The sequence below is a fragment of the Erinaceus europaeus genome, chromosome X (genome assembly GCF_950295315.1).
Source record: "Erinaceus europaeus chromosome X, mEriEur2.1, whole genome shotgun sequence".
Lineage (NCBI taxonomy): Eukaryota > Metazoa > Chordata > Mammalia > Eulipotyphla > Erinaceidae > Erinaceus > Erinaceus europaeus.
In genome coordinates, this window is record NC_080185.1 from 105,262,603 (window position 1) to 105,289,796 (window position 27,194).

The 27,194-nt window shown below is 42.9% G+C and overlaps 1 protein-coding gene across 7 annotated transcripts in view; it reads left to right on the forward strand.

Moving 5' to 3' along the window:
• The window catches only part of DMD (dystrophin), a 2,449,111-nt gene that overhangs the window by 1,990,228 nt on the left and 431,689 nt on the right, over positions 1–27,194 (forward strand). The gene's annotated exons all lie outside the window — the stretch shown is intronic.

The following is a 27,194-nucleotide window of genomic DNA, read 5'->3' on the forward strand; positions in this document are numbered from 1 at the left end:
TCGCATATTCCTTGACGCTCACCGTTAACCCCATTCTGGTGTTCTGAGGTGCCTTGACTTCTTTGGTTTGATGACTGCTGGAAAACAAGTGTAGCAGGTGCATGCAGGCTACCAGCTACTGAGCTGGAAGGGGGAGATGGAGTGCCTGTTGAGCGGAAAAGCTAGACCAGTGGGAGGTTTTTGCCCAGTCTTTCCTCTATACCCCTTCAAAAGGAAGGGGCTGATGCATATCAGCGACCATAATGCTTGGAGGTTCTGTGACTTAGAATTTTAGCATTAAACCAATTCTTAATCCAGGCCTAACAGATCAAAAATCCTGAATTTTGTTCACATTCTTGTTCGGGCAGGGGTTCTGAGTTGCTGTTTTTCTTTTTAATTTGATGTCCCTTATCTCCTTAGACAGGGATAGAAATGTCTCATAAGAAACTTCTAATTTTCCTACAAAGCTGTTTTTGTAATAGAATCATCGCTGACTGGCTTTTCCTTTAATTTTCCTCTTTCTCTCCCTCTCTTCTAATGGAGTTTTAGGTGGTGGTTTGCACCTCTTTCTGGCAGGCATTTTTAGACAGAGGATGAGAGACATAGAGAAAGGTGAGACACCACAGCCCTGCTCCACTGTTCATGAAGCGTCCTTTGTAGAGGAGCTCCCAGGTGGCGGCTGGAGGGATCAGACCAGGTTCCTTGTCCACAGGAAAGTGTGAACTGCTCCCCACCCGACCACAAAGAAGCATGCTCTTCAAGGGCTGACTTGAAATACATATGGACTGAATTCTGTCACCAGGGAGGAGAATTGAAAGGGAGGAGAATTTCCAGAAAGTGAACACCTTTCAGTTTGCATCGTCAACAAATGCAGAAACTTTTGGTCTTCATTTACTGAGAGGAATGTGGCAGATAAAACATAATGGAACAGCATTCCATTACTTTCGTGTGTGTGTCTGTCTGTCTGTCTGTCTCAGAAACTACTCTCATGTATTTCTCTTGACAGTGTCCTAGTTCTTATCTCTGCTACACACAGACTCACAGACTGTTTTCTTTGAAGGGCATTTTGTTATTGGGCTGCTTCCTTCTTCCTTCCCTTAGTAAACAGAACTGAAGGTGTTGACTCCCCGTGGTGAGAGGCACCTGCCTGCACACAGTTGCCCGGAGACACTGAGAAGCATGAGCTCCACTCTGCTTGTCATCCCCCACATGGCAGAAGCAGAGCAGCTATCAGCCCACCCACTGCCCCCAGTGAGCCACAGGCAGGAAGGAAACCTCATGTCATCAACTATGTGTGGCTTGGAGAGAATGAGGAGGCAGAAAGACTGCTTCGACCGAGGCTGAAAACACATAAAGCCCTGCTCGGGAGGTTCTCCTCTCGTTGGTAGTTGTGGAAAAGTCTGCCCATCCTGCCTGGCTCAGGACAGTCCCACTTTACACCTGCTCTTCTTGTGTAGTTTTGAACAACACCCCTTATTCCGTCAGAAGTGGTCAGCTTTGGGCAGTAAACCATAGGGGGTGTGCTAGTGACAGCAAGCACAGTGCACAGAGTCATGGCTGACGGGCGCCTTGTCTATCTTTCCTCAGTCTTTCTTCCCTCCTTTTATCAGTCAGGTTTGGAATATGCCACTTATGAGCACTGGATCGTTTGGGAACGTTGATGGCAGTGTGTATCATGTTTTAATTAATAGAACATCATGTTTTGAAACAGTCGAATCAAATCTCGTCCCAAGGCAGCACGTGTGTTGTCAGAGAAAATCTGAAGCCAAGACAGAAGAAATAGAGGAGATAAGGGAAATAATAGCAGGATATTCGTACAAGGTGATGATGACATCATCTCTGAGTATCTTAATATGTTGCCACAAGCTAAAGTGTCTTGTACAGTCTTTATTTATTTGAGATTGAACCTATATGTAAGGGACTCATTGTGCATGCAAAACATGTTCTGTCAACGAGCTACACCCCTGGCCCAAATCTTTGCTAAGAAATGAAAGAAGACATCAATCCAAAGAACAGCCCCCTTTACCTTCCTCATCTCCTCGCCTCCTCTGATGGGGGCTCTCATTGCTGTGACCAAGGGCCATGCTGAGGAAATCATAATGTGTTCTTGCTAGTAGGTATTCAAATGGCAAAATAAAGATACTGCCACACTAGGAACAAATAGAGACGATGACCCTGAGGGTTGATACAGCAGTCAGAGTTCAATGCAGAAAAGAGAAACTGCCCTGGATATGATAATCAGAGAGTGATTTCATGCAGGGAATTGGATGCACACTAAATCCGTGGAAAGGCTGAAGGAGCAGATTTTAGACTTGGTTCCCAGGAGATTTTTCTAAAGCCAGACAAAATTGATGCACAAGGGAGCTGCCATCTTTGAGGTAGCATCAGAACAGTGAATTCAGGAACAGACTATAACTGTGAACCAGGAAGCAGGAAGTTAAAACTGTAGCCTACCACTGTTTTCCATATATATGTATTAGTAGTGATTTTACAATGTCTTACAAAATTATACAGTTTTGGGGGTCTAATCCCTCATCCACATGTGGTGTGTGCAAGTCACCACACCCTCCACCAAAGTCCTGTGCGCCCCCACCCCCAACTAGCTTAGTTCTCACAAAGGCTGAGAGCATTTGGTCACCATTTTTGGTAGACTACCACTCTTTTTTCAAGATTTTTAAAAAATATTTATTTATTTATTATTGCCCTTGTTGTATTGTTGTAGTAGTTATTGTTGTTGTTGTTACTGATATCATTGTTGTTGGATAGGACTGAGAGAAATGGAGAGAGGAGGGGAACAGAGAGGGGGAGAGAAAGATAGACACCTGCAGATCTGCTTCACCGCCTGTGAAGCGACTCCCCTGCAGGTGGGGAGCCAAGGGCTCGAACCGGGATCCTCATGCTGGTCCTTGTGCTTTGCACCAGGTGCACTATCACCCGACTCCCAGACTACCACTTTTTAAAACATCATTTAAAATTTTTTAAAAATATTTATTTATTTTCCCTTTTGTTGCCCTTGTTTTTATTGTTGTTGTAGTTATTGTTGTTATTGATGTCGTCGTTGTTAGATAGAGAGAAAAAGAGAGAGGAGGGAAAGACAGAGAGGGGGAGAGAAAGATAGACCGCTGCAGACCTGCTACACCCTCTGTGGAGCGACTCCCCTACAAGTGGGGAGCCAGGGCTCGAACCGGGATCCTTACGCAGGTCCTTGCACTTTGTACCATGTGCACTTAACCAGCTGTGCTACCGATACTTTAACGATTATCTCCACAAGCCTAGTTTCCATTCACCACCATTCAAGTGACCCGTCCTCTTACCCATTTCTTCCGAGCTCTAAGCCCCTTCCCCTCTGGTATCCACCAGCCTACTTTCATTAGCAACAAGTTTTTGTTTTGCGTCATTCTTTTCTGGCTTTATCCTCTGTATTTCACATGAGTGAAATCATGTTCGTATCTGTCTTCCATCAAGGTTCATCCACATTGTGCAAATGGCAATATTTCATTTTTATCACCAAGTAGTACTTCAGTGTGTATGTATGTGTGTTTGTACCACATTATTTTTATTCACTCGTCTGTCAGTGGGCACTTCAGTCATTCCTTTATATTGACTTTCACGAATACTGCTGAGATAAGGTGTGCTTATCTTTCAGAATTAGTGTTTTCACATACTTTGGGTGAAAACTTAGAAGTGGAATAGCTGGCTGGATCGAAGGCATTTCTACTTTTATGTTTTGCCAAGAACTCTCCAGACCACTTTGCATAGTAACTGTGCCATTTCACCTTCTCGCCAGTGGCACATGCAGATTTTCTCTTCCTCTGTCCGCCTCGGGAGGCTGCCATTTTGTACCTTCTGCTAGTGACCACTGTTCTTCTGCCAGGAAGTGGAAAATGGATTTTGGAACTATGGTGTGGGCACTTTCATTTTTCTGTGACTGGAATTGCTGGCAGAGACAGCCAAAAAGATCTTCCAAATCGTCCGTCTTCCAAGTCTCTCTTAGGCATGTCCACTTGGTGTAGGGTTGCCTAACTTAGCAAACAGAAATAATGCACACACCATACTTATGATTGAAATTCAATACTTACTGGAAATGGAAATTTCACCACATACCCTGTGTTTTCTCTGAGCATCTACCTGACTCACACCTAATTCATATCCAGAACCCTTGCTGCCTCGTGGTCTGGCAAAAGCAAGCTTGAATTTCCAGCCTATTGGAACAGCAAGAGGCCCCAACAAACCAATCCATATTAGTAGACAAAGGAGATTTCCCACCAGAAATGGAGGAAGCCTTCCTGCCCCCAGATGTTTGGTGCCATCTGCATAACCTCACTTGGCCTTCCTACTTGCTGTGAAATCATACTGGTCTGTGATTCCTTTGGTTTAATTTGGCTTCCTCTTTGTTTAAAATGTGAGCATCCCTGGTGATGGTCAAGCTACCCTCTGGGAAGCAGGCATTCAAAAAGCAGGAGAAAGTGTCATCGGGAGGTGATTGAATGTAGGGGTAGCAGTGAAGGGGCACTGGGAAGGGCTGATGCTGACTCAGGTCTGCTTTGTCTACTGTCTGGCCTTGGGGAGACCTATGATTCAGAAGGGCATATGGCCTTGCTGTGTGTCTCTGTATTGTACCCTCGAAGATGCCTGCAGCCCAAATCAGAACCCCAAGCAATGCCATCAGAATGACAGCACATGCAGCTTAGCCATCAGAGATGTGTCTGTACTCTGGCCTGAGACCTATAAGGGTAATGTCTCTGTAGAAATTCAGCAGTTTGGGGTTTGGAGGCATTGACTTACAAATGACTTTTGGTCACAGGACTCTTTGTATGTTGGGGAAGGTTTCTCCTGACTTCATGAGTAAAGAAGAATGCTAGCTTTGCACCAATTCTTCAGAGGGGAGACACGTACACTTGGAGTGTGGGCAGCAACGCCGCCTCTCAGAGGCATGGAGACTGGTGGGCACAGTGGTGCACACATAGCCCAGCTCTTCAGAAACACGGAAGCTTTGTATTGTTCCCATGTTGCCTAGGGCTTTCTCTTCCGTGTTTAAAAAAGCAGGCATAGCTCAAGTTTCAAGACTACTGACTGTAAGAAGAGCTCAGCAGTGATCAGGAGCAGTGGCATGTGGGGAGATGGGATAGAGGCCATTGCTCTTCAAGGTACCCAGCAGGCTTTTCTGTGGCCTTAAACTCAGGCACCAGAAGCCCTGATACCTGAGTGAGAGCAGCACAGTGCCGCCCTGCCTCGAGCAGTGCTGTCTCTACCATCCTCTGTCTCTGCTAGTGAGGGGGCACTAGGAGGATTCTCTGGTGGAAGAGTTTGAGCAGGGTCATTTGGCTAAAAGAGGCTGTTGCTTGAGTGAAATGAAACTTTCCACGAGGGGGCTGGGTGGTGGCGCACCTGGTTGAGTGCACATGTTACAATGCACAAGGACCAGTATGTATTTGAGCCCCGGGTCCCCACCTACAGGGGGAAAGCTTTGCGAGTGGTGAAGCTATGCTGCCGGTGTCTCTCTGTCTCTCTCCCTCTCTATTACCCCTTCCCTCTCGATTTCTGGCTGTCTCTATCCAATAAATAAAAGAAAGAAATTTTTTTTTAATTTTCCATGATTTTTTTTTTTTGCGCATAAAGCAAACTGAATGTAGAACAGCATCCTCCTCCATAAGGGAGACAGGTTTTATAGTCACTTGTAAGCTGTTTCTCCAACAAAGGTGGCACAAGAGTCACCTTCTTTTCAGAGATCTAGTAGATTGCTTTTCTCTTCACATGAATGCAGTGGAGTTTCTAGAATCTTACCTCTGCCTCTGCAAGCGTAACTGCAGGGCCAGGGTAGTGGCACACCTAGTAGAGTGCACGTGTACCTGGGTTCAAGCCCATAGCCCTTACCTGTAGATGGGATATTTTACAAATGGTGGGCTAGCTCTCTTTCGCTCTGTCTAATCCCTCTCTATTTCTCTCTGTATCGAAAGAAAGGATGGAAGGAAGGGAGATGGAAAAGCTCTCAGGAGCAGTGGATTTGTGGTGTGGACACTGAGCCCCAGTGATAACCCTGGTGGTGAAACAAATAAATAAACAAACTTACAAACTTGTCTGCTATCTTTCTGAAGACAGCTTGTCATCGTCAGCAGATTAAAGACACTTTTTAACAAAATATTTATTGTTGGTATGCTTCTAATTCTGCTTTTAAAACCCCTTCTGTTTCATTGGTTTAATCCCCCCTGCTTGACACTGTATTCTATTCACATAAACCACTGTTAACAAAGCACCACCCTGCCTCCAGGGCATTGGTTTAATCTCCACTGGTTCACGATGTCTTTTTGCTCCGCCCCCTCTCCTTGTCACACCCTGATTTTTACCAATCTCTTTTCGCTCCACCCTCTCTACGTCACATCCTGTTTCTACCCGACTTGGTGAGTGTGTGTGTGTGTGTGTGTGTGTGTGTGTGTGTGTGTGTGTGTGTATACGGACAAGGTTGTGATTAGAGATAGCTTAGCTTAGACTGTGCTGCGTTCCAAATGAATAAAGACTGAACTGCGTACCACTCAGCCATGAGTCCCTGGTCGTCTGTCTCCTGCCTGCGAAGCTAGCTGCTAGCCTGGCAATTTATTATTAGGTAGAGACAGAAATTGAGAGGTAGGGAAAGATAGAGAAGGAAAGAGACAGACATATGCAGCCCTACTTCACCATTGGTGAAACTGCCCCCTTGCAAGTGGGGCTTGAACACCGTAAAGAGTGCACTTCACCAGGTACACCACCTCCTGACCCCTCTTAAATTATTATTATTATTATTTATTTTACTAATTATAATTTGACTTTAGATAAGTAAGGAAACTTTAAATACCTGAGTTATTTTGTAACTCCGCAAAACACAAAAGTAAGTTTAATTCCTTAGACAAAGTGCTGTGCCAAGTGAAATACTTCATTGAGGGGAAAGAGAGGAGGAGCACAGTCAAATATTGAACTTTATGAACAGTGGATTGGTGTTGAGGTGCCTCTGCTCTGTCTCTCCTTCTTTATCTCTCACCCATCATTTGACAAGTCTTCCAGGAGTAGTGGAATCATACAGGTGTGAAGCCCAATGACAAAACTCTGGTGACAAAAAAATGTAGACACAGAACCTATTTTCAGACATGGCTACTTTAGAGCTGGGCATAGTGACCTACATTTGAAGAGATGTCTACTTGTCTGACTAAAACATATGCCGTGTTATAAACCATGTTGCCTCAATTTAAAAATTAATAATATAATCCATTTGTGTTAAAAAATAAAAGAAATTTGGTGGAACTCTCAATGCTCTGCGTAACTCAGACACCATGTGGCACTTCTTCTGTGAGTACTATCATGTTACGTTTCAAAGAGCAAACAATGAGAAACGGTGTTTAAAAGGCCCAAGGTCTCTTCTAGCTGCTTCAAACCCTATTGTTTAACTATGATCAGAGATCTAAAATCAGACATTTGAAGGATTTGGTTTGTCCCACATGGAGAAGAAAAGAAAAAAGTCACCCTTTCCAGGACCCAGGAATGTTGTTGAGTGGTTGAGTACATGATTTGCTTGTATGCAGCCCTGAGTTCAATCCCCAGCTCTCTAAACAAAAGCAGCATGACCTCTCTGTCGTATTGTATGGTTCTCTGTCCATCTTTTTTAAAGTGTTGTTGTTGGTGGTGGTGTTTTCAAAATCATTTCGTTTTATTTGGTGAGTGACTGTATGTGTGACTGAGAATCTGGGTAGGCAAGTTATTTGGGAGGTTATTCCGGGGCTTGAAATCTTATATTGATTTTACACCGAAGAATGGCCATAGTGACTCTTGAGGGCTTGAAAATGGACTGCCCAAGGAGTCACTTCTTACATTTTCACTCACCAGGCAGTTTTCCAGGAGCAAGCATTCATCCATGTAGGGAGCCATAACCCACAGCTTCCGCTTTCTTAACAATTGCACTTAGAAACCTGGAGAACAAGCCCTAGCACTGGCAATGCTGGCAGCTCAGGACAAACAGCTCCCTGTCAGTGTCCACCTGTCGGTTGCCAGTGCTGCCGCCACGTCCAGGGAGTTCTGTGGCGCTTCCAAAACCCCAGAGACAGGATGAATAGAGAAGGGCCACCAACTGAACTCACATTCGAGACCTTAGCTCTCCAGTAGTGAGGCTCTTTTATCTTTTTTTATTTGTCCCTAATCGAGTCACTAGCATGAAACAAGGACATGGAATGGTACTGGAGCGAAATTGGGGCCACGCCATGGGCCGAATAAATGAGCACTTCGTGGCATGATGTTGTATGGGCCCCTGCACGACAGCGCCTGCACCACATCAAAGCTGACCTTTAATTACATTTTAAATCTCATTTGAAGAGATTTTATCATTATGGAAATTGCTCTGTAAATGTGCCCGTGATGAGACCCACTATAAGTTTGCAGAGAAGACGAGAAGACAGAGGAGATGAATCCGGAGCTAAGGCAGTATCTCATCACTGGTTTTCCTGGCTTTAGGCAAAACAGCCTGCGCAGGAGTGGCTGCTCTACACTGACTCCAAGACGTAGCCATTTCCCCACCCCCTCCACACAGCCTCCACACACCCCACTTGAGCTGGGCGCATCTGCCTGTAGAGTGAGCATGTCTTCTACAGGCTAAAGGAAGAATGCTGTCACCCCACTCAGCAGGCCTTTCCCCACCCCACCCCCAGTTGCCAAAATGGATGATACAGTGCTTACCTAGTGCTCCAGCCTCAGGTCCTTACATGAAAGATTGTCTTCTTTTCCTGAAATAAGGAACATCTCAGCTTTCTTTGGGGGTGGGAGTCATTAATAAAAATCTCTGCTTCTGAGTTGGGGAAGGCACATGAGGAAGAAGCTTAGGGAAAAGGAGCAAAGTCAATTTTCCCCCCTCAATGACAAGAATGAGAATTGGCTGATAACTTTGGACAGCACAAATGCCTGGAAGTTTCCTGTCAAGCTGAGTCCCCATGAACCTGTTTCATGAACCTTCCAGGCTGCAATCCCAGAGTCAGTGTGGCTTTTCCCAAGGTGCAAACTAGGGGCCAGATAGTGGTGCGCCCAGTAGAGAGCACACACTGCAAAGGTACAAAACCCTGTGCCCTAGCCCAGGCCCGTGGGGAATGATCCATTTCCCCTCTATGATTGATTACTCATCCCCCTTTCCATTGCTCCCCAACCCCTGAAGAGACAGAGCAGGTGGAAATAGGAAAGGTGCCTGGATGTGGTAAGAGTGGAGGAATCTCCTTGTGGTGCCCAAGAACTGCCCTTTGATAATACCGCCCCACCCCACCCCAAAGCTGAGTGTTTCCCCTCTAGGATCACTATAATTCCAAGGTGTAAAGTGAGGCAGGACGGAAAGGAGCAAAACTGTACATTAGTGCCTTTTCTTCAAGTGTTCTCCAAGTGTTCCCCATCTACCTGGTGCTGGAAAGGTGCACTGTTTTGATTCATGGGTCATGCCTCTGGTTCTTGGTGCTAGTTGCCAGCAGACGTGGTCTTCCCTCATGCATCTCCAACACTCATGAACGTGTAGGTCATACTCTGTTTGTGAGCATGCGTGCAGATTTCTGAGAGGGAAATCCATCATTTCCCAAGGGCATGCAAAGCCTGCAGGAGCTGAAGGACTCTCACGCTAGAGCAGTGGCCGGCTGTCAAAATGTGGCTTCTGAAGTAGCAATACCAGTGCTGCCGGAGAACTTATGAGAAATGTACAGTTTTCAAAATCATTTTTATTATATATAATTCTCTGAGTTGAAGTAACACATGCAATATGGCCAAATGCACATTGGCTTATAGTGTAGTCTCCCCCACCCCTTTTTTTTTTTTAACAGAGCACTGATCAGCTCTGGCTTATGGTAGTGTGGGGGATTGAACCTGGGACCTTGGAGCCTCAGGCATGAGAGTCTCTTTGCATCACCATTATGCGATCTCACTATAATCTTTAACACAGCCTCACACACCCCCCCCTTAATTGGTGTCTAGGAGACACATACCTGGACTCCTATGTACCATCATTCTATCCCTTTCTCTCCTTCCTCGGAGTCCTTTACTATGCTTAATAGTGGGTTAGAAGATTGTTTGATTCATGTTATAGTTCCACACCATACCCACCATCAAAAGTTTTGTGTTCCACTCTTCCAACAATAACCCCTATAATTCTCACAAATTCCTAGAGACAGTTTGTTTACCTCTGTGCTTTGTTTCTGTTTTTTGTTGTGTTGTGTTTTGCTAGTTCATGTGTTTCAGTTCTCTAGATTCTGCATATGAGTGAAATCATCTGGTAGTCAGCTGTATTTCACCTCTTATTTCAATAAGAATAATCACCTCCAGTTCCATCCATTTTGTCTCAAAGGACACAACATCATCTTTTTATTGCAGAGTAGTATTCCATGGGGATATATAGATCCATGATTTCTTTATCCAGTGTTTTGTCAGTGTATATTTAGGCTGCTTCCACTTCTTAGCTATTGCGAATAATATTGGCATATATTAAAAGGCATATATACCTTTTAATTGTGTTTTTCATGTACTTCGTGTAAATGTGTAGGATTATAGGATGCCAGTTTTAATAAATGCTCCAAGTGAGTCCCAGGCTGACTGCCAATACACAAAGCAAGCTCACACTCACGGGCTCAGTAGCTGATACAATGAAAACAGACCCCTCTCTCATGGACCTACCTTTGTGGACATATAGTTATTCAACTATAACTTGTTTTCCTTAGTATTTACCTATTTGTGTATCTACATAAGATTTACCTTTTGAAAGAGAAGCCAGAGTACCACTTAACTCCGGTGTAGGGTGGGACCAGGGATCGAACTTGGCCTCTCTGTGGCCTCAAGCATGCAAATCCTGTGTTCTTGGTTGAGCTGCCTCCCAGGTCTCATATTCTTAATCTCATCCTTTCTTTTCTTCAACTCCCCCCTCACCCCAAATTCCATTCCCCCCACTTCTCTCCTGGTCAACTCTTACTTCTCCCTCAAGATGAGTCCCATCTTGAATGTCATCACAAGCTCAAGTACCATCACTTATGTGATGGCATCTGCAAATTTTGGGGACAAGGCAAATGGCTCTGTCCTTCCTGAGTGGCTGTGCCCTCTTTTAACATTATCATGTGATTTTGGATTGTGCATTTGCTGAATTTTTTTTTTCAGGAAGCTGCTGGCCTCTTGAGCTCAGTGAGCAACTCCTGCACAGGTTTCTGACCTCATTGCAGTGAGTTCTAGGAATTGAAAAATAACCTGGACATGTTGACAGTTTTCTCATATTTGTTTTTCTTACATTGGCAGATAAGTCAGTGTCAGCAACCTTTTTATTATTGTCCACATTCATTTTTTCATATTAAAAAAAGGTAACCTTGTTTCCGCTCCATCATCATCCACCCTATTCCATGAGAGACAATGGAATAAATAGGGTGCAGTTTATTCCTAGCTCTCTCTCTCTGTCTGTCTGTCTGTCTCTATCTCTCTCTCTCTCTCTCTCTCTCTGTGTGTGTGTGTGTGTGTGTGTGTGTGTGTGTGTATTTCATGACAGAAATTAACTTACCAGATTGCACCAGAGGCTGGGGCATAATTATGTCAGAAGGACTTTTGTTAACATCATGATACTAGAACCTTCTTTATTTTCCAATGTTATAGCTTCCTATAATTATTACAAAGATTCTGTCTCTCTAAATTTTAGGCTAATGGGTACCTACATATGATATAATTATGTCCAATGTGGACATATGTGAACTATTTGGAAACTGTCACTTTATTCAAAGTATTGAATAAAATAGAAATGTCTTAGATTGATTACATTGGTAACTTTTGTTCTAAGCAATTGCCTCACTGTAGTGTTGTTTTGAGATTGTGTCATGATATTATGAGAGGTTCTTTCTTGAGTGTATGGAGGGGGAGTGGAATGAAGTTGTTGTTCCGCATTTACAACATTCATAATTAAAACAAACCACGAAAAATTAACTACATGACTGTTATGATTTCTAGTGCATCATCAAAAATAATTATGGCACTTGGCCATATGTTCTTGCCTTCTTCTTCCATATTGCCATTGGGATAAGATGAGACTTGACATCAGCTAATTGCTTCTTTCCAATATACAAACTTGAACTGCAGTGTTTCTCTAGAGGGAAAAATAGCTCAGTGACTAAGAAATTCAGAAAATAAGAGCTTTCCTAACTTTTAACAGTCTACATAATATAGACAAATTGTATAGATAAATATAACCAGATGTGTATTTGGTCCATGGGAAGAGTGTTGTCTGTTTTAAGAAGAATAATCTATTTTGTTCATTTAGAGCCATTCAAAATCATTAAGGTTATCAGATCTGAGTTGACTGAGGAGGAATGAATAACTTAATATCTAACTGAAAACTAACTCAGATGCCTACTTTTTCCCCTCAGAGTATCACGGTACAGTTTTGAAACTTTAATTAGTCAAGGATTGCATTGTATATTACCTGTAGCTCAAATCAGCTGTAACTTTCTTTGTATTAGAGAGGTGAGAGAAGGATTGGGGAAGAAAAATAACATAAATTGAGCCAGGTTCATGGTCTGACCCAGATTTGGCCATATGACTGCTGTGAGATTTGGACAGTTTCATCACTTCAAATTGTAATTTCCTCAGCGCAGGAAGAACTTTACAGCTGGTCTACTTCACAGAGTGGAGGTAAAGGATTTGTAGGGAGTGGATTTTCATGCCCCATTTCATCCCCTTACTCCATCCCTGTCCCTCATCCATGACTCTGTGATAATAAGTATCTTTCACTGTTAGAAAGATCCATCTGGCCTTTCTCAGATAAGCACAGCTATCTTTAATCATTCTGACAAACCAGTCCCAAAAGTACCTTTGGTAATGTGCACTTCACATACGTGGTTGTCTTATCTCTGTGACTTCAACATGCAATCTGGAGTCTGTATGACAGCCTCTTATGGTTGTCATTGACAGTGATCTTTGGGGAAAGGTCTCATGTTGGAAATGCAATGGAGCAGTATGGCAGTATCCTAAATAACAATGCAACTCAGTCAAAGATTTTACATGACTTGTAGATGTATTAGTCAAATTCTCAGTCTTCCTAAGCACTACTTGATTTACCTCCTAGCACTGGCATCATAGAGGCATGGGGTTCTTTTTTCTATCATAAATATTGAGACAAGAGGATATCACCATTGCGTCCATGATATCTCAACTTTGAAAAACATACCATATGGTGTCGGGCTGCACTGCGGAGGAGAGATAGAGGAGATCCGGAGCAAAGAGGGAACACAAATATTTATTTGCACGGGCACCTCAGAGTTGGGTGAGAGTGCAGTGGTTCGAGCCACGTGGAGCTAGCAAAAATGGCCACCTTGCGCAGCACCCTTCCCTGCGTCTAATCACCGATGTGAAAAGTGGGCAAAAGAGAGAGAGGCGGAAGTAGGAGGGATTTATAGGGCAAAAACCGGGAGTGACGAGTCTGGACAGGATTGGTTGGGAAAGGTACTCTGAGAATATCGTATTAACTGTCGTGGGAACTGGCAATAACCTGAGGGGACAACATGGCGGCTGTGACTGCATCTGCACAATTTCCCAGCAATATGGTGTTTCTGTGTCTACTCTTTCTCAGGATTTTGTGTTCTTTAAAATTATCCCTCTATACTTCTGATATGCCTAATAGGACACACATTTTAGTTAGAGGGTCTCCTGTATCTTGTCTTTGGCATTTATTTGGCACAAAAGTGTGTGTATATGTGTATGTGTGTTGTGTATAAAACATAGCATATATAATACCTGCCTAACTCCTGGGAAATTGAAACCTAAAAATAATATGTCTGTCTCTAAAATGTGCTTGTGGGTAGCTCCACTCTTGCAAACACCACCTTCCAAAGGAAGAGCAAGAGGAGGAATCTGAGTCACAGGCCCAGCAGTTCCTGTCATGTGTGAGCAGGTGATGGGAGTGGCACCCCTGCTCCTTGTGTTCTCCCTTTTTCTGGAGCCTTCCCTGTTTTGGTTTATGAGTGGCTGGGGTTGACTCTGAGCAGAATATCCTGCATCCATTCATTCCTTCCTGGTATCTGTTCACCCTGAAAACTGCCTGCTGGGCAGTTACAATGGACTCTTATCTGTCTGGCATCAGATCTGATTTGGTGGCATTCAAGTGCAGCCTTGTGGTACCTGTCTGCTGCTATGACTCTCATGTTCATTTCCCTTGGAATGGCCCTGCGCCTTCTCTGCTAGTTCGACTTGGAGTCATAGAGGAAAGCAAGTAGGCCCTCAAAGGATCAGGCAATACACTTTGATTCTCCTGTCTGTTCATAGGACTCTTCCAACTTATGAATACAAAAGACTTAGAAATCATTTATAATTTTCTCATGATTTGAAAGCTAATCAGTGGGAAAGTTAGAATCTAAATAGTTGCTTGTCGATTTATTCACTAGTTTGTTTTTGTGAGAGTGAGAAATAGATCACCACTCAGCCCCGACATATGCAGTGCAAGAGATTGAATCTCAGACCTCAGGTTCATCAAACTTCTGCTCTACCTAGTGAGCAATCTCCCCACCTTACACAGCTGCATTGTTTGTACAGAAATTTCTCAATTACTAGTTCTCTTTGTGGGCAGAGTTTTTTTTTATCATAACGGATCCAACATTTTATATTATTTCATCTTTAAAAATAACACAAGATAGAGAGAGAGAGCTAAAACATTAGAGCATCACCGTAACACATGGGATGCCCGGTATCAGAACTCAGGACCTCATGCTTTCAAGTTTAGTGTCTTATTCATTCTGTCACCTCCTGGACCCCTTGCACAGATTTTATGATGTCAATGTTTGGCTTGTTCCTCTGTGCCTTACTTTATTCTAACATATAATAATTACTCCACCTTCTCCAGCCTTTAAGATACCCATGCCTTTAGATATGTGGACTTCTACAATTGTTCCTCGACTGCTTCTAGTTACAGCCCCTACATGACTAATTTCTGTTTTTTGTTTTTTTTTTTCTTTAAGATAGACACACAGAGGCAGAGAAAGAAAGAGAACACAGCAGGGAAACTTCCTGGGCTGGGCTTGTGCTTGTGCCTGGGTTGCACATGGCAAAGCAGCATACTGAGAGAGCTACTTCACCAGCCCAGAGTGGAAACATGAATAAACATTCTGAAATCTTGGTTGCTCCCTTTTCCCCTATGAGGCACTTCCCTATTGCTCATCTAATAGTCGTAGCCCGAGTGTTGTGTGTAGTCAACCTCCTTGTCTTCTTATATTTACACCTTATTTTCCACCATTGAAACTGCTCTTGCCAGAGTGTGTAGTAAATTTTCTTGTTGCCAAATCCAACTGTTATTTTTCCATGAGAGTCAGCTTCTAACTAGTCAGCTTTCTGTAAGTGTTTGACATGGCTGATCACTTTCTATTTTTTGAAGCCCTCTCTCTCTTCTCTTTTATATCTTATTAACCAGGTTATCTGCCCTTACCTGACCTTTGGGTATTGGTAGTCCTGGTGCTTGGATGTAGCCACCCAGCAGAGTACATGATGTATAGAGTGTGAATCCCAGAGTTCAAGCCCCAGCTCCACATAGAAGCACTATGGGTGACCATGGGAATCTCCAGGGATGGTGGAATGATGCTATGGTGTTTCTCCCTTCTCTGTGTCTGACTTCTCTCTTCTTTCTTTTGCTCCTCCCTCTCATTTGTGAGAAAAATATTTTATTAGGATTAATTTAATTAATTTATTTGGAAGAGAGAACCAGAGTGGAACTCTGGCATATGTGTTACCTACTGCTTGAGGACTCAACACTTTGTCCACTAAGTTACCTTCTGGGCCATTCTGTCTCCTCTCTCTCAAAAAAATATTGGTAGTCCTTTAGACTTGGTCCTAGGCCCTTTTTCTCCTCCCACATCTCTTTTAACTTTATTACTATCTATCTATCTATCTATCTATCTATCTATCTATCTATCTATCTATCTATCATCTATCTATCTATTTATCTATCTATCTATAATCTATCTATCATCTATCTATCTATTTTATCAGAGCACTGCTCAGTTCTGGCTTACGGTGGTGCAAGAGATTGAACCTGGGGTTTGACTTCCTTGCAGTCAAGTGAAAACCCAAGATGTTAAAAATCTGAGTACAAAGCTGACTTTTGACCCAATTTTTGTCACTTCAGTCAATGGTACTACTATCCACAGGTTGTTCAAGTCACAAACCGAGAGAGGCTGGAAATAGGCTTCTCCTTAACTTCCATCACACAGTCTATTCATATGTGTAAGAAATCTGGTGTCTAAATTATGTCTCACAGCAGTTCACTCTCTCCTTTGTCCACTGCACTAGTGCAGACCACCATTATTTCTTGCCCTGACCTTCAGCTGGTCTTCCCGTTTCCTCTCCTGTCTTCTTTAATCTTCACAGAGCACTATAGTGATCTAAGTCAAACCCGAGTAAAGTCAGGTCACTTCCTGCCTTAAAAGCTTCTGCTGCTGCCCATTAAACTTGAAGTACAGTATGGATCCCTTACCATGAGACTTCAGGACCCCACACTACCTGAAGCCTCTCTGACGTCGCCTCTAGTCACCTGTCTTTCTTATTCAGTGATTCCTAATCAAACTCTCCTACCACAGAGCTTAGGCAAAGGACCTACTTTTCACATGGACAATTTCTGTGCCTTTGGGGCCTCCTCTAACTAGTGACTGCTCATCCTTAAAAGTCACAACTAGCATTGAGCGTGCCCACATAGGCATCCCTTGACTATGACAGCCAAGGAATACCCCAGTTCTTTTGCATGGCCATGATTACTCCCACCATAACACCTCATTCATTTTCTTATTTTACTGAAGATTTATATTTCATCATATTTCTCCCTTGTTTTTCCTCGCTCTCTCTGTACTTACATGCCATGTATGTCAAGAAGAGAAACATCTGTATTTTTTTACACTGCTACAAACTTAAGTGTTAATGCATTAAATGTTTGTGGAAGAGAGGATGGGGTGGAGGGAGGGAAGAAGGAAGGAAGAAAGGAAGGAAGAGAGGGAGGAGGAAGGAAAGGCCAGGACTATATCTTTCTTACATTCAATTTGTTCCCATAGCTTCTAGTGAAATCTTAGATATACAATAGGCACGTGATGCCTGCTTATAAGATGAACAAGACTTCAGCTACATTCTACACACTAAGTAGCAGAACAGCAACAGAAAGTAAGAGTCAACAAGGTGTACAAGTGATACTTCTCTTAACTTCCAGCCTGGTAGATCTGACTTGAGCTCTGAAGTTTGCAAAAGTAATTTGATAGCCCAGAGAGTCAGGTAAAGGAGACAAGATCAGATGGCATGGAGTTTGGGGCTCGAGTAGGGTGGGCTGACAAATGGCTTTGGCTGGGTTTTCCCCAGGGGTAACCCAGCCTACACCCGGCATTTTTCAAGATTAGATTTTGGAAAAGAAAAAAAAGAAGTTTTGCATCTGGAAATGTGCTGAGGCAGGAGAACAAGTCCCTTTTCGCCACTGCTCTGGTATTTAGCGTGAGATTTTTCGAATGAGATATGAAAGGGACAACAAACCCTGCAGGATAATAGTCTCCGAGGACCTTAATAACAGTCATTTTTAAAGTCAAGCCCCTGGACTCCTAAATCCACAGCTGCCTGGTTAAGATGCATTGCAATGCCATGAACCCGAAAACACTCTCCTTATCTGCCTAGAACAACCAGGCTCCAAGCCAAGTTGTGGTCCGAAAATTCACTCTTGTTTCTCTTGGGATGGCAACTCTGCTGCTGTGAAAAGCATTGCATTGGGCCACATAGGAAACAGAATGCCACTGGCAACGTTCCAGGCCTTGTGGATCTGGACCCACCTGCATCTTCTGAGCCAATGGAGGGACCACCGTGGATAGATTGGATTCCTGTGTAATGCCAAGATGGAGGCCTAATTTCATTCTTGGGGTGCTGCTCCATATACCCATTTGGAAAGATGGTTCTGTTTGGTTTTTCTAGTTGAAAATTCCACTCCATAACAGACTGACACTTTCACAATGTGCATTAAAAATGCATCATTGACAGTGGCCAGGCTGTGGCACCTCCAACTTAGCACAGACATTAATATGCACACGGACCAGGGTTCAAGCCCCCTGGTCCCCACCTGCGATATAGGGGGAGCTTCAAGCAATGTTGCAAGTCCCTCTCTCTCTTGCTCCATCAGTTTCTCCTCTCTACCCTGTCAAATAAAAGAGAAAAGGAAAGGGAAAATGGCTGCCAGGACCACCTAGCCCCAGAGATAATCCTGGTGGCAGTTAAAAACAAACAAATGAATAAGTTAATAAATTGCTTACAGGCGGCAGTGCACCCAGTGAGCACAAATGTTACCATGCACAGCGAGTTGGATTCAGGCCCCCCAGTCCCCACCTGCTGGGCCGGTAATCTCACAAGCTAGAGCAGTACTGCATGGCTCTGTCTTCTCTGTCTCTCTCCCCTACCTCTCTGTTTCTCTTGGGTCTCTATCGAAACAAAACAAAATGAATTGCTTAGTTATAAAAATCAGACACACACACACACACACTAACCAAGCTTTTTAATTTTAATTTTTAGATTGTTATAAACATTTCATTTTCTTTTCTCATCATGGAGGTTGTGTGATATGTGGTGTGTATGTGTGTGTGTGCCGGGCTAGCTTCGCGGGCAGGAGAGAGAGATGACCAGAGACTCATGGCTAAGTGGTACGCAGTTCAGTCTTTATTCATGTGGAATGCAGCGCAGTCTAAGCTATCTCTAATCACAGTCCTGTCCTTATATATACTCGCCAAGTAGGGTGGAAACAGGATGTGCCATAGAGAGGGTGGAGTGAAAGAAGACTGGTGGAAATTAGGGTGTACTAGGAGAGGGGGCGGAGCAAAAAGACATCATGAACCAGTGGGGATTAAACCAATGCCCTGCAGGTAGGGCGGTGCTTACTTAACAGTGGTTATGTAAATAGAATACAGTGTTAAGCAGGGGGGATTAAACCAATGAAACAGAAGGGGTTTTAGAAGCAGAATTAGAAGCATACCAACATGTGTGTGTGTGTTTAGAACCTCTACTTCTCAAGTCACTAAAACTGACTAAGTTTAGGCAGTTTTGCTTTTGTATGTTTGCACTGATTTTGCTTAACTGCTTTTAAACCCTTTTCATAAAGGCTCTGCTAGATCAAGCCATTTAAAGTGGCTTACATACAGGTGGTTCCTCCTTAAGCAGAGTTTGCTGAACATAAATCTGCTTTTCCTGGTGAATTCCAGATCCTCGTCATTAACATTAATTATTTTGCTTCTCCATAAAGTTGGGTGATGGTTTTCAGCACTGAGAATGTCTGTGGGGCTGCTGGTTTCCATGCTGTGTGACCCGGGTCAACTATTGGAGCCTGAGGCTTGCTTTCCACCTTTCTGCTTCTTTGTCAGTTGTCATTTCTTGCTACTCTGAGTTTAGCCCCCAAGGATAATTCCACTATGGGGCCTCTGTTTCTGACCTTTCACGTCTTTGAAAATCAGATCACTTTTTTGTATCAAGCTTATGTGAATGAATTAAAATTCATCAGTACAGAGGAACTAATAACTTATCATTACTAATCATTACTTATCATTACTTATCATTACTAATCATTACTTATCATTACTTATCATTACTTATCATTACTTATCATTACTAATAACTTATCATTATTCACATGCTAATTATTTTCAGAAGTTAGAGTTGGTAGGAAATTGGATCAATGCCCCCATATAGGTATGCTTGTTGGTTTTATTGCTTTCCAGCTATAGTTGAACTAGTTATCATTTGCTGGGGCATTTAAAAAAATTGAGAGAGAGAGAGAGAGAACATCACTCTGGCACAGGCAGAGATCAGCCTCAGGACACCATGCTTGCAAGTCCAACACCCTACCCTCTGTGCCACTTCCCATGCTGCTGAGTTCTTTTTAGAAGACAATTCTGTATGTGTGGGGAAGAATATATGTGGACTCTGTTATCTGTGTAGTTATGAATAGTATACCCATTTGTTTGGAGAAGCGATAGAAGGTTGCAGTGCTAAGGAAAGTCTGGTCATCCCCCTTCATTATTTCTCTCCTAGCAAAAGTCATAGAAACTTTTCATTTTCTTTCAATTTTGTCTTATGTTTATGAGCATGGTGGGTCATTCTACTTGACACAGTATAACTTAGTATGACATGTTATATAGCATTGTGTGGTGTAGTTTTCTACCTGAGTTTTATTTAAAATAAATATATTTTTATAAATATCTTCATATTTGATTATGGAATAGCATTGCATTGTGACATTATATTAGTTTCAGGTGTGTCCTATGCCAGAGTACATTATACGTGTTAGTTGTGTGTGTGTATATACTTCTAACAGAGTGACATAAGTTTAACATTCATCAGTCATGTGTGTGTGTGTGTGTTTTATCTTTAGTATCTTCTTTTAAGAAGGTCTTTACTCCTACTTGAAAGATGTGAACTCCATTCACTTATTTATCCCTGGCACTCAGCATTCCTTCCAAGCAGGATATGCAGTCTGTTGTCTTTATAAAACAAACTCATTCCTATGCTAGTCTTCCCTGCACTACTCTCAACCCTAGCTATCCTTCAAGGCTCAACCCAATTCCCATGGCTTCATGAACTGTTTTTCAATCACTTGATTTCCACTTGATTTCTATTACAATAGAAATCTTTGCACCCACTATTACTTACTAAGGGTTCGCTGTTTTGTGAACATTGTTCTATTGATTAGTTTTATTTTGCCACTTGGGTTATCCCTAGGGCTTGGTGCCTGCACCATTCCACTGCTCCCAGTGACCATTTTTTCGCTTTCTTTTTGGTAGAGCATGAGAAACAGAAATAAAAAGGGGAGATAGATAGATAGATAGATAGATAGATGATAGATAAAAAGAGAAGGGAAACACCTGCATCACTGTTTACCACTTCTGAAGCTTCCTCTCAACAGTTTGGGATCAGGGGCTCAAGCCCAGGTCCTCATGCACAGTACCACGTGTGCTCTTCCAGGTTAACCACCACCTTGCCCCATTCTTAGTTATTTACAAAAAAAAAATTCATGTAGTATTCAAAACAACCCAGTAGCAGATATCACAACTTAATATCTAGTCAAACCCAAGTGATGAAATAGTTTTCTAAGTTGAGCAGCTGATAAAGAAAAAGGGAAGACTCAAACTATGTCTGCTTGACTGCACTTTACCATGTTTTCCCTGGATACTGAAAAAAAAAAAAAAAAAGACATGATGGAGCTGATGGAAAGAGGTTAGGCTCTCAGAGGAGAAGGAAGGAAGGAATTAGACTAAATCTCCAAGAAACAAGATGTCCTACACCTCAAACCACTGTGCCATCTGCATGTCTCTTGCCTCATAATCCTCGTGTGGTATTCACAGCTGCAATGTGCTCCGTGATCGTTCCAGAACCTTTGGCTTTTTGTTTCTTTTGCAGTAAGGAGCTACATGTAATTTTTTCGATCTCCACTCATTTTCTCAATGATTCTCCTTTTTGCTTTGGATAGATCTCTGTTTCCTGTCTCAGGTCTCTGTAAGAATTGCCAGATTATTAAGACGGGAGGTCATGTCATTCTGCAGTGTCTAGTGACAGTGCTAGCTTTGTTGACATTTAAACAGGAGTATTATTATGTTTTTAATTTTATTCATTTATCTATAATATAGAGAGAAGAACATTGAGAGGGAAGGGGGAGATCAAGAGAGGAAGAGGAAAAGAGACATGCACAGCGCTGCTTCACTGCTAGGGTAGCTTCCCCCTGCAGGTGGGGACACTGGTCCTAGAGCATGACAATGTGTGCATGCTACTGGGCGTGTCATTGCCCAACCCCTAGATATGAGTATAATTTATATGAAAGATCAATAGGGAAATTTTTAAGAAATTAGTAGAAAAAAATATGTGTGTAGTGGTTAAGGGAGTTTAACTGCCTGGGTTCAAAGTCCAGTTCCATAATTTATTATCTGTGTGAGCTGAGAAATTTTCCCTTAACCTCTCTGTAGATTCATTCCCTTGTGTGGAACTTGAAAATAATGATAGCACCTATTTTTTTTAGACTACTGAGTGCATCTCATGACTGTGCGGCTTAGTGTTTGGGATATAATCTTATCTATGCTGATGCTGTGGCTGCTATTGCTTTTGATGTTGCAATTACAAAACAGATGAATTTTCTCTCTATTTATTAGTTAGTGTGCTTTGTAAAGAATGAAGTCTGAAGGGAGGAAAAAATATATATCATATATTGCTTTGTATTGACTGTGGCTTCCGTTGTTGTTTTTTTTTTTTTTTCCTTTTTTCCCAAATCACTTTCTTGGGGAGTTTGGAATACTACTCAGCTGTTAAAAACAATGAAGTCTTCTCCTTTACCTCATCTTGAATCAGACTTGAAAGAATCAGGTTGAGTGAGATAAGCAAAAATGGAGCATGTGCAAACACACACACACACACACACACACACACACACACACACACAGACTTGGGTTGGGTGTGGTGCATTGCATCAAAACAAAGGGCTCTGGGGGAAGTTATGGAAGAAAACGATATTTTCTAGTGAATTCAGAAGTGAAATATAAGAACTACTAAAGCGGGGGCTGGGCGGGGGCCGGGCAGTGGTGCAGCGGGTTAAGCACACATGGAGCAAAGCTCAAGGACTGGCTCAAGGATCCCGGTTCCAGCCCGGCTCCCCACCTGCAGGAGGGTTGCTTCGAGGGTGGTGGAGCAGGTCTGCAGGAGTCTGTCTCCCCTCCCCCTCTGCCCTTCCTCTCTCAAGTTCTCTCTGTCTAATCTAACAGCAACAATAGCAATGACAACAATAACAACAAAAGGCAACAAAATGAAAAAAAAAGGCCTCCAGGAGCAGTGGATTCGTAGTCCTGGCACCAAGCTCCAGTGATAACCCTGGAGGCCAAAAACAAAAACAAAAAAAAACCTACTAAAGCATGTCAGTGCCTGCTATGCTCTGTCCATATTGACTGCCTGCTGGGAGCTCCACTTGATTCTCTCTGCAAACGTCTTGCTTTACTGTGACCCCATGGTTTTCCAAGGGCAACCTTAAGATAAAGACCATGATGGTAATTTCCTGCAAACGTGCCTCCTCCTTACCTACAGCACATGCTGTCTAATTGTACTGAAGAATCTCCGAGACACCATGGCCACCTCCTAGAAAAAAAGCCTTGTGTTCCTCACCAATGCTTACCGCCATCTTAGGTCAGCCTGCCTCAGTCCTGTAGCTGGATAGGTTTTCACCCAGTCTCAATTCCAAAGGAACATGGCCAGACTGTGCTTATGCCGATTTCTCAAACCATTGTGTAGCGCCATGCACCAGACTCCTGTAAACAGAGGAATGAATTGCTCCTGCCCAGGAGATGACACAGTGGCTAGATCATTGGGCGCTCAGGAATGAGGTCTCAAGTTCCATTCCTGACATCTCATGTGTGAGAGTGATGCTCTGACTTCTCTCCCCCGACTTCTCTTTCTTGTGTCGTGTTTTGTTCATGGGTGTCCCAGGTGGCCTAGTGCACGATGAGATGTGACAAGGGGTGATCAGGATTCCATTTTTCATTAAGAACAAATCCATCCCTATGGGTCAGTTTTTAATCAAAATGGTCACTGTTGTCTACTCTCTCCCCTCAGTTGTCATTTTCCTCCTTGTTGGTATGGCTTTGTTCCCTTTGTAAGTGCTCTCACCGTCAGCACTGGTGGCAGGTGAGCATTGGAGACAACCCAAGGTCTAGAGTCAAAAGAGCCAGTACTTTTGCTCCCTTTGCCTCACCTCGCCTTGCCTCTTCTCTTTTCTTCTCTCTTCTATTTTTGTTTCCAGAGCACTGCTCAGCTGTGGCTTATGGTGGTTCTGGGGATCGAACCTAGAGCCTTAAAACCTCAGGCATAAACACCTTTTACATAACCATTATGCTGTCTCCCCAGCCTCCTTGCTCATTTCTGACACTTTCTTTTTTTAATTTATATAATTTTTATTTATGAAATGGAAATATAAAAAACAAGACCATAGGATAAGAGGGGTACATTTCCACACAATTCCCCCCCACCAGAACCCTGTATCACATCCCCTCCCTTGATAGTTTTCCTATTCTTTATCCTTCTGGGAGTATGGACCCAGGGTCATTATGGGGTACAGCAGGTGGAAGGTCTGGTTTCTGTAATTGCTTCTCCGCTGAACATGGGCGTTAGCAGGTTGATTCATACCCCCAGCCTGTCTCTTTCTTTCCCTAGTGGGGCAGGCGCCTGGGGAGGTGGGGTTCCAGGACAAATTGGTGGGGTCATCTGCCCAGGGAAGTCAGGTTGGCATCATGGTAGCATCTGGAACCTGGTGGCTGAGAAAGAGTTAAGATATGAAGCAGAACTAATTGTTGACTAATCATGAACCTAAAGGCTGGAATATTGCATATGAATATTTGGGGTTTCCGTTTTGGAAAAAGCTAATAGGTCTGTTTTAGGTATATTCCAAGGGACCCATGATTTTACTACTTTTTTCCTGAGCCTGACGTCTAATACGCAGGTGGACCCAGGTTATTATCTAGGGAAATGGTGTCATGGCTCTGGAAAAAGGGATGGAAAGCTGGGTCAGGGAAGAGCATAGCTCCCAAATATGGGAAAAGTGTAAACCCTATCGGTTTGATCTGGGGATGTTCAGCACAGGGATCTATGTAACCTCTGCATCTCTGTGGATCTGAGCTCACATTCTGTAGTCACGGTTAGGAACATTCCAGGCTGCACTAATTTCAGGACCCGTCTTCCTCAGGTGGTAGGGAGAGTATGTTGTCCAACCTCCCTTCAGAGAATGGAACATTCCCTACCATTGTTGATGCATATTGAGGACAAGGTCCTATAGGGGCCCCCAAAGGGGTCCATTATGTTGTTCCTGATGGAGATGACCAGTGGCAGTGGAGAAAGGGATCTGTTTGAGGTCTAGTAGGCCCATCATGTCTGTGTGGGACTCCCAGGACTCCCTGACTAGGGCCCCAGGTGATGGGGTGGCTGGGTGTAATAACTAAGGAGTCGTCATTAAAGTATGTCAGTCTCTTGCCCTTATTCAGCTTTTGTAGTCCTTACTTTGTCTATTAAGGTTAGCTTTGGAGTTACTGAGCGATAGGAAGTAGGTGAGGAAGGTATCTAGGTCTAAGTAGAAACTATTTAATTAGGTATGGTGTCATTTTGGGTCTTTCTACTTGATTGATTCATTTATTGACTCTGCAAACTATTGTGCACTTTTGCTTTAAGGTATATATTTCCCCCCAACTTGTGGTTACATGTATGCATAAGCCCTATCTCATGGACCCTGGTCTATATCTAGGTTTTGAAGTTTTGTTAAGAAGTGCACCACCAGAAATGGAATTGAGGACTCCTATGAGCTAGGAAAGGTCTCACCAGAGTAATGAAGCTGAAGGGTTGTCATTCCACAATTGATGTCTCTAGACACAATCTGAAGTGAAACATGTCGAGGTGGTACTGGTTGCACTGAATATGTTGGGATCAGCAGATGCAGTATCAGTTGGTATGACTTGAGAGCAGCATGCAGGAAAGTGAGCGCCACCCTAGAGATTCCAGGCCTGGGAGAAATATGGGCTTTATCTAGACATGGCACTTGAGGCAAGTAGGATAAACAACTCAGGACCTTCGGGATCTCATTTTTTATTTTTTAATTAGTACCTTATTTTTAATTTTTTCCTAGATTAATTTATGTTTCTGAGAGAGAACTGGACCAAGAAACCAGAGCAAAGTTCAGCTCTGACATATGGTGGCACCAGAGTTAGACCTCAGTCTGGAGCGCTACTTCTGCTCATCTCATTGGTCCAGTGCTCTCATTTTTTTTAACAGAGAAAATACTTCACAAGGCCAGAAGGAGGATTAATGAAAGTGGCACATTTCTTACTTCGCTGTCAACTTGGCAGCCCTTCCACACCTCTTTCATTTGTTGCTGTGAAGCACTGTCAAGACATAGAGAAGTAGGAATAAACTAATAGTTATCTTCCTGCAGGTACTTTGGAATTACCAGGAGGGAGATTTTTTTTTTTTAATTCTGGTATCAAAATTTTCCAGGAAATTCTCATAAATATGAATTGATAATATGAATTGATAATTGGCAATATGAATGAATTCAGTAGTCCTCTAGATTTTAGGAAAACTTAAGACATGTCTATCTATCCCCTGCATTCCTGGTATAGTTCCCAAGGTGCTATGACTAGACAAAGAATTAGTCCTCACTGAGCACTGATTTATTTTTATTTTGGGTTTTGATGCCATGACACAGATATTTAAATGCAGCATGATGTCAATGGCAAAGCTGAAGATCCGCAAAGTTGTGAATGAACATTCTGTGCTGGGAGGACCGCTCAGGTATTCAATGCAGTGCTGATGGCTTCCTGACATACATAATCCTACACATAAGCTTAAGGAATATCTTCACTGAATGCAGGTCTCTGCCATAAATGCAGGATGTAAAAAATCAGTCACTTATATGCATGCTAATGTAGAGAGCGGATCGCATTAATCAAAATATCCGCTTTCCTTAAACAACTAGAAGTTTGGTTTTCAGCTCCTGAGTGTGAGTGCAGCGAAGTGAAATTTTAGGCAGTGAATAAATCAAATGCAACAAGGATAGTAATACAAAAGAGAGAAAAAGGGGAGCATTATCGTAACAGCGTGGATCTGTGTGGCTTCTGGTCCTGAATTCTGTTGACAAATTAGCCTCACTTTTCTCTCTTGCTGAAGCTGAAGAAGCAGAGGGGAATTCAGCTGAGCATGTTTTCCATGCAGGTACAGAAACACCAACTGGAAATATTTTGGATTAAACTCCCTTCTGCATGTAGCTTTGTACCACATTAGCTAGTTTCAAAATCAGGCTATTTCCTTCCAGAACAAGCCTGTTGTTGATGGGATGGAAATAGATGCTACTCAATCTCTATTAATATTTCTATCCATATCCCCTCTCCTGTCTTCTAGTGAATGAGAATGGGACAGAATTCTTTTTAGAGTTCATCGGTAATACTTTCGCTGCCAAAATTTATGACAGGAACCATTCATTGTCCATCTACCTTATGTCTGCAACATTCAAAATACTGTGCCTAAGAGGTTGGGACTGAAAACACGGGCCGGTTCTTCAGAATTTCTAATGTGCTACTGCTGCCACTTTCTCCCCTTCTTTAAAAAGAGTGATTTAATTCAGCTTTAGGGGGGGGGGAGCCCTTCTAGTTACATAGATCAATCCAATTGTTCAGCAGCACTTCAGAATGAATTTTTAAACT